We start from the raw sequence: 8,569 nt of genomic DNA on the forward strand, positions 1-8,569 counted from the left end.
AAGTGGTTTCCCATGAAAAAGTGAGGCAGTACTTAAATTTACTTTAAGTGGAAAAAATAGTAGGAGGGAATTTACAAACAATCTGTCCTTTTAGGTCCTTTTAGGTTGTATTAAGTTTTTACAAATCTTCCAGGATTGGGAAGATATTATACTTTCAAGATTTTCTAATTATTTTTAAGTAACATATTCTGTTATTAACTAATGTTTTTTATATACTTTTTCAGAATTTAGGTGAATTATTTATTTATTTTTATTAGTTTGTCATGGGACAAAAAGTGAAGTTTGCAATAGACATAATGTTTCCTCCATCGAACAACAACCTGCTGGAATGCCGGTCTGTTCAGGCTGTTGGAGAATAGGGGTGTCGCAGCAGGATGATCCGGGGTGGGTGCGCAGGGTGCTCCGTCTCCGGACACACAAAGGGGTTGAGCCTGCCCCAGATCCCACACTGTCACAGGTGATGACGTGATGTCACATGCACCCATATTGGAATAAAGGTTGTGTCAAGTCAGCAGTTTGTTAGGTTTGATGCTTGATCTGTTCTGCTCCCACGACAGGTTCAAACAGAGTGCAGCTGCTAATCTGAGCTAACTCGGACTTCTGTTTGGCTACAGTTCTGCTGCAAAGAAGAGATGGAAATGTCATGAATGTGGAAATACAAAACTGAAATATTAATTTTTAAAATACAATATTTGTTATGCTTTCAGTTCTGAGATGATGACTAGCTTTTTAAAATAGAAAATACAGTATATTATGATGTATTTATTTTGACTTTTTCTTTGGAAACAATATTTGTATGCATTTGAACCAATCTTTGATCAGAAAGTGTAACTTTCTCCAAGTTATAACATATTTTGTTGTAAATTATGATAAAAAGATTTACTGAAACATTTATACATTCTATAATAACCTAGTTTATATAAAACAATTAAATAAAATGTGAAACTGGCTTGTCTGAATAAAGGAACCAAGATGATTGCTCTTTTTTGTTAAATGTATCACAAATGAGTATTTGACACCAGGGGACACTGTCTGACTGCTGGGGCCTTCCTGAACCATCACTACAATAAGAAAATGTCAATTACTCTAACATGAAATTAATAAGTAAAATAAAGTTACATTTAAAATAGTTAGATATAACTGCAAAGCGTCAACAAATATGACTTTCCTATTTCATACATTTAAATATAAGATAAAAAAGATTAGCTCATTCCTTCTCAGAGTAAGAATTACAGACCAGTCTTGTAGCATTTTTAAAGAAATGCTTTGATACAACACTGATATTTTTCTGGAAAGTTGCATTCTACACTTCTAACACTTGTTTGAAACTGGCTAGATGCTTTTGTAACTGTCCAGTAAGAACACATTTTCATGTTTTTTTTGTAACAAAGGTGAGATGTATTCGGATGACCCCCAGTTCCATCATTTTTGATAGATCGTACCAAAGCCTTGGTTAGAAGATCAGTCAACAAAACCACTTAACCCTGATCAAGACTGAGCTTTTGGTTTGTTTTATCTTCTTGGCCATTACAAAGCCCTTCTTTTTAAAGTTCTGGCAACACAAGAGGGAGATCAATGGTGTCCAAGTCATGCACTCAAAATCATGCTATCTTGTTGCTTTACCAAACACTATAGCCCCCATAGCCCCCAGGTGATCAGCTGCAGGGATAACTGGAAAACAAGTAATACACTGGCTGTTTTAGAATTGGGTTTGAGTGCGGTGATAAGAGATACTTTTGTTTTCAGACACATTTTATTTCAGTCCTGCAGATACTGCCATAAAGCAACATACTAACTCATCTAAGTTACTGGGTTAGGTGTGGGCTGGTACATCAGTATGTAGAAACCTCAGATTGGTGCTAGAACCAAAACCACATCAGGTTTTCTTTGTTGTAACATGTTGTTTATCACCGGTAATGCAACCACAAGTGGCACAATCCAAATACATGTTTGGTTGGAAGGCATCTAATGTAAAACCAAAGCCAAGACAAAAAATGACTGTAAGTGAGAGTAGTGGGCAGGAGGAGGAACATCTAGAGAGGTTTGCTCAGGAAAGGAGCGGAATGAAGGTCAACTGCAGCTAGACAGAATGACTGTGAGAGAAACTCCAGTGGAACGTTGAGGTTACACGGAGAGGAGTTTAAGAAGTGGATGACTTTAAGTACTCCGGGTCTTCAGATAAGAGCAATGAAGATTATGGATGAGGGATGTAGATGCAGGTTGGACCAGGTGGAGGAAGGTCTTTATGTATGATGATAAGAGTGTTCGCAAGAACAAAAGGAAACACGTAGAAGACTGGAGAGAGCAGCCATGTTGTTGTTAAGACACATTGGCTCTGAGTGAAAGACGATCGTCATTGTCATCACGGGTACAAGGAAATTAAAACATGCTGGAAGTAGCAGAGATGAAGAGGTTGAATGATGAGAATCACGAAATAAAAAATTAGAGGGAAAGTTCTTGTTAGATGTTCTGGAGGTAAATGCTGGGACACCAACTGGAATGGTCTGGATGCATTCAGAAGAGAGGCAGTGATTATAACGGTTAAAGGAGGTTTGAACTACCAGGGAAAAAGCCTGAGGGATGACCAAAGAGGAGGTTCATGGATTTTCAACGAGGACTTAAACGTGGTTGGAGTGAGCGAGGAGGATGCATAGGATAGAGGTGGACAGAAGTGGATTATTCACTGTGTTTATGGAAGTAGCTGAAAGAAAAAAGAAGTTGTCAGCACTGGTCCATTTAGGTTTCCTCTGCTTGGATGACCAGATCTTAATAGTTCTGGTCACAGTGGGCCACTTGAGAACATTTTATAGAAAATGATTTTGAGAGACATCAATTACTTTTTTATCATTTTAAGTTATAATCAAAATATTCAAATAAAGTTTGAATTTTGGCACAAATCTCTAAGGTTTGTGTTTTTAAGGGGTTGTAGTTCTTTGATTATCAGTTTTGGGAAATTTTTGAGTTAACCTCCAGTTAGACGTTATTAATTATAACTAGTTTTGATTAGCATTTGTATTCATTGTTTACATCCATATTGTAACTTTGTGATTTCTGATGTATGTTTTTGTTTTTAGTTTTATCAAGAAGAATTTTTCAATAAGTCAAGAGTCTGACCTCTTGTTAATTCAATTCACTGTTCTGTTATTGTTATAAATTGTTTACTTAAAATGCTACATTTGATCCTCATGCTTAAGCATAACTCACTAAAACGTGGTCTAGAATAATTTAAAGCTTTTTTTTAATGTATTACATCCAAATACTTCAATAGCATTATTGAATTAGGTAAACATTAAACTAAAGTAACAGTCGCATTACCTATTTTAGGAGTTCAGAACCAACTATTTTCAACATTGAATTTTTCACCCTATAAAGTAACTGTAAAAACTCATTTTAATGTATTTTTTATGTTCTTTCCCTTTTAGCTATTGATTATGTTTATAAAATGCACTGTTTTTGGTGTCATTCTTAGTAAACTAATAAAAAAAATAGGAAAAACAAAGCAAAAACAGGTTTTTCTTTCTACTAAAGCATCACAAAACATCCATTTGGACTTTCTTTGGGGCTTGAATTTGTCCCTGGAGACAGATCCAAATTCAAGCAAGTGAATCATATTTCACAGTTTGTTGTAAAAACACAGTACTGTGATTTAAACTACGCCCAGCAATTGAATATCAAACGAAAGTGATGCTGCCAGATGCATCAGACCTGCTTCCGTTGAGGAAGTGGCAGGAGAATTGTAGCTACTAGCATCAGTCTTCCAGTAGCAGTGTGGATTTCACTGACTGAGCCAAGCTTGGATTCTAAATGGATCTGTGACTCCCTCCCTGTTCGTTGCCAGGATTCTCCTGCGTTGGCAAGCTTGTGGCAGGGTTATTAGATAAAGAGACAGACTCCCTGGCCCCTCTTAACACCCCTCTCAGCAGGAGAAAATGAAATGATTTTACTCTCTCCCTGTTTACCCATAAGTGGAGATGGAACAAGACAAACCAAATGACTGCACACAGAGAGAAGTGCAGCAGCAAACCTGGCTCAATCTCGTTCGATTGGTGAGTCAGGCTAATTGAGGTTTCATTTTATTCCATCCTGCAAATGATTCACACCGTCACGTCATCATTTAGTATGCACACTTTATAGCCCTTTGTAGTTGCTGGGTGTCATCAAAAGAATGGTCTGTGATCTTTGTTATTGTAAAGTGCTGTTTGAAATATCCAGATCAGACTTTCCGCCTGACTTACTGAAAACCACCAATAATGAAAGTGTGTTAACCTACTTTACTGAGGGTTGCATTTTTATTCATGTGCACGACTTCTCGACACGTTATTCAATTTCAAACAATCTTTATGTTTCCAGTTCAGTCCGCGGTGAATTGCACTAGAATGAAATGAAATGAAATTAAATGAGGGCGATTTTCAATCACTTTTTCAGTTGTGGTATTCCAGACTAATGTAATTACCTGGGATGCTGCTGTAGACCTCCATCTAACACAAAGCTTTAACACAAACAGGCTTTCTTCTGACCCAGCTAGCCCTGGGACTAATTATCATCTTATGGAAATGTGGCTATTTCTGCAACTTCCATATTCCTAATTATTTCTGTTATTCCAATATCAGCCTGGCTTTGATGTCCCAAATCCTGTATTTAAATAGTATAAGATTCCTATTCTTTGTGCCCTCTGAGGATTCTTCATGTAAAATACATGGACTAAGAGTGGGTATTACCGGGGCCTCCAGGGGCTGGACATACCCGGTCTACAGTTTCCTTGTATTACCCTCTTTTTTTTTCTTTTCCCTTGTTTGCTTCTCCATATGAGGGTGCCCCTTGGGAAAAAGCAGATGAAGGTAACACATGTGAGGTATTGGTAGATTGGCCTTGTGAAAAATGCATCTTTGTCTCAAACCAATGGTCCTTTAACCAAGTGAGTAGTAAAAAAGTTCACTGGAAAGGTCAGTAATTTAACTCATACATATGACTTTTTTGGGGAGGGTTTTCATTTTCCTAAAGATTTCAATTTTTATTTGTTTTAAAGGAAAACTAAAACTCCCAATTTTGTGCACAAGTCATAAATCACGAGTCCTTATTGCACAAAAAGAGTGCGCCTTATAGTCTGACGCAAAGTCAGTCTCTTTTTTCTTCTAGCCACCAAAATAAATACCGTGTGTGATTATTACAAATAAAATCTTGATATAATCCCTGCTCTACATGGGTTCCTGTCTAAAAGATGACCATGAGTAAAACCCTCACCATGTATTGTCCTATAGATGAGCTTTGGTTACCTGCCCATCCTGCCATACTTCTAATAATGAGAGCTGTCAGGACAGGGATGCTCGGCATAGATGCATATTAAACAGGCAGGAGGGGGAGGGTCCTGGGGTTATTACTATTCAGTATAAATCAGTTTAAAAAACATCTATATTTTTTAATCTCTTTTCTTTTGTTTCAAGTATTTAATTTTTGTTTTTTTCGCCCATGTTTCTCCTCATGAATGTTTTTTTAAGTAAGATTTGAGTAAATTTGACTTTTTTTCCTGTAAATCATGTTTTTCTCTCTCTTTTTGCCAAAACAGTTGCATAAAAATATTGCCTTGATCTAGCTGTGTTTCTAGGAAGACAGAAGGCAAGATAAAGAAAAACATCCTTTTACTACGGTGCTCATTAAAACGTATCATGTCCAGCCACATTTACATTCATTACACTAAGCTGTTGCTGTCTCGTTTCTATTTTATGATACATGTTAAAGTATTAGGATGCGGTATGATAAAGAGATGAGCAAAAGTAAAAAGGATAAATAACAGCACAGTGTACATCAGCAGTATTGTCACAGCTGGATGAAATGGAAGAGTTCTGTGTAAAAAACATTGATTTTTCTGTGATTTGTGGAGCACAGCTTTCAATAAATTTGCAGTTTAGCTCCATTCCTTTTTTGTGAGCAGATCATCATTTAGAACAAAGCTTTAAAACACCTGGCAATTGACCTATGTCATTTTCAGTATACAATACCTCTTTTCGTAGCAGAGTAATTTGAACAGATTTTGTAATAGCTGAAAAAATGGCTCCACTTTGCTAGAATCGTTGTGACTGTACTGGTTAAGACATCTAAACCTGCAGCTTTATACATTTTTCAAAGCTGGTGCAGACCTGGAAAAGATTAGGGTTTCCGTGACTATTGCTGTTTGGCCCCCAGATTTAGTTATGATTAATTGCAATAAAAATAGCGCTTTTAATACGCAAATTGCTTCCAGATGCTCCTGGTCTTAGACTACAGGAACAGCAAGGATGTGTACTTATTTACTTAAAAAAAAACCCCATCTCTTTTAATGTACCTCTGACAAAACCAGTCGAAAAAAAAAAAAAAAAGCCAAAATACATTCAGTGAATAATTGGAACACAAAGACCAGCTGTTGTGTGTCACAGAACTACCCTGCTCTTGAACTTATAGGTGAGCAAATGTAGGCGCTAAAGGAAAATGTCTTATTACTCATCAATTTATCTTCCTCCTGGTGGCAGGAGATCAAAGATTTGGCCCTCAGGGGGTGGTCAGGAACCTTAATGTAGACTAAAGTCTAGTCACATGCACTCACGTACGTCTTTTGTGTTTTGGGTTGTCCGAGCCCGTTGAGGATCATAGAGAGGAGTGCCCGCACCTGAAGTGTCACTTTAATTTCATATAGCTTAGTTGCTGTTGCTTGCTCCAAATGGTATTTTCCATGGTTAATTGTCCATGTATCTAATTTTAGTAATATTTTTTAATTGAATAGGTTGATTTGATTCAATTCTGCCTCAGACATATCGATCTGGTTGGATCATAGGAATAGAAACTGATTCATCGATTAATCGTTACACCTCATACGTACCTGTACAAGTTTGTCCATTTTCCTCCAGCACACAGCCCGTATGTAGGCAGATGTGACTACGGCTTAATATTGATGTTAAGAATAGCACCTTTCGACCAGAGAACATGCTCATGCATTTGCATGCTGCTTTTTTGGTGCATCTCATGCAAGTTTAATCTAAATGTGTTGTCACATTGATATGCTGAAAACTGCTATAAAATTAGACTCCATGATGACTTAGATTTGTGGATTTATCATCCATTATTTTAACCCCGTCTGTCCATGTGTATTTCAGTATCTGGTTGTTTTTATAGCTCCCACTGAATCCAGTTTCCTCCAGTGACATGTTTGATGTTCAGGGCTGTTGGGGAGAACATTCTTTCAGTGTGGCAGGCCACCGTGTCTAGCTTATGCATGTTTAATGTTGTTGAACATGAACGCACAGTCAGCCAGTCATAAACATGGCAGCTGGGACACATAAAAGGTTATAAACCTGTCAATGAAATTAGAGTGGCATGTCCACCAGTGCCAGTTTACCTACACAACACCTGTTTGTGGAGGAGAACATTTCCAACCTTTTTCAGCTAAGCACCATCCTACAGAAAACATGCAACACAAGTGTTTAAAGATCCCATGCAAATAGTGTCTTTAACATGTTCTTGCAGCATTTTTCTCATGATGAAGGACATATATATGTAGAAAATTAAGATGAAAACTAGATTTTTGATTGTTTCTTTTGTCAAATCATGGAGAATCAGTAGCAGATGGAAAAATGCTCCTTAAATAAGCTAGTATTTGTTACTACAATCAGCTCGCCACAAACTCCCTGCTGTGCTCCATTCTAATGTATATAGATCTATGTATGTCTTTGTTTTCGTCATATGAGCTGATATCTGGCTTAATACTTTACGGCTGGAGAGCTCCACTGTTGTTCGGCATTTTTGTTGCATCACTAATGTTAGTTTGGGATGGTGAGGGTCTTTAATCTAGTGGAGACGAGTGTAAATAACCAAAATAAAATAAAAATATGATGGTAAATAAGAGCAGGCTTACTCCTCACCAACAGTCCCGCCAACAACTCAGAGGCAAATTTCTGATGAACTACTACCGATCTGCAGAAACTATGTTCTTAAAAAAACAACAATATAGTTCAATCATAATTAAAAGACCACTAAAAAATAATTAGTTGGTCAGAGTTACAAAGAATTTGGCTGAAGTGTTTTGTTCTGTAGTACTGTAATACATCCTGAAAAGATACTTGTGCTACAAAGTCTCTGTCATCTTTCAACATGTGTGGGAGGACTCCACAAAGTGCCCTCCAGAGTGATGTTCAGTTTTTAGGTTAACTGTGTGTTTTATCAGCTGCCATGGGGGGAAATAACTCTTTTACCATGCTGTTATTCATTTGGATTCATTAATCATTAGAGCCTTATCTGGCATGTGAATATTCACTTACAGATAAAGAAGGCATGACCCCGATATGGCTTTTTTTCTCTTCTAATATAGAGGTACACTAACTGATGATGGTCATTTTAAGAGGCTCACTCTTATTTCTTCACTGAAATTCTGCCATTCTTTTCTTTTGCAGTGTTTCCCCATTATATTTCACTTTAAATTTTGATCTGTTACACAAGGATGTCTCAGAAAATCAGAAAATCCATCAGTTCATTTAGTGGGGGAATCAATTTGATTTATTTTTTATTAAAATCGTGTTTGTTTTCTTTAGCAACATTGCATCAG

This window comes from Oryzias melastigma, linkage group LG3, assembly GCF_002922805.2.
Source record: "Oryzias melastigma strain HK-1 linkage group LG3, ASM292280v2, whole genome shotgun sequence".
NCBI classification, from domain to species: Eukaryota; Metazoa; Chordata; class Actinopteri; order Beloniformes; family Adrianichthyidae; genus Oryzias; species Oryzias melastigma.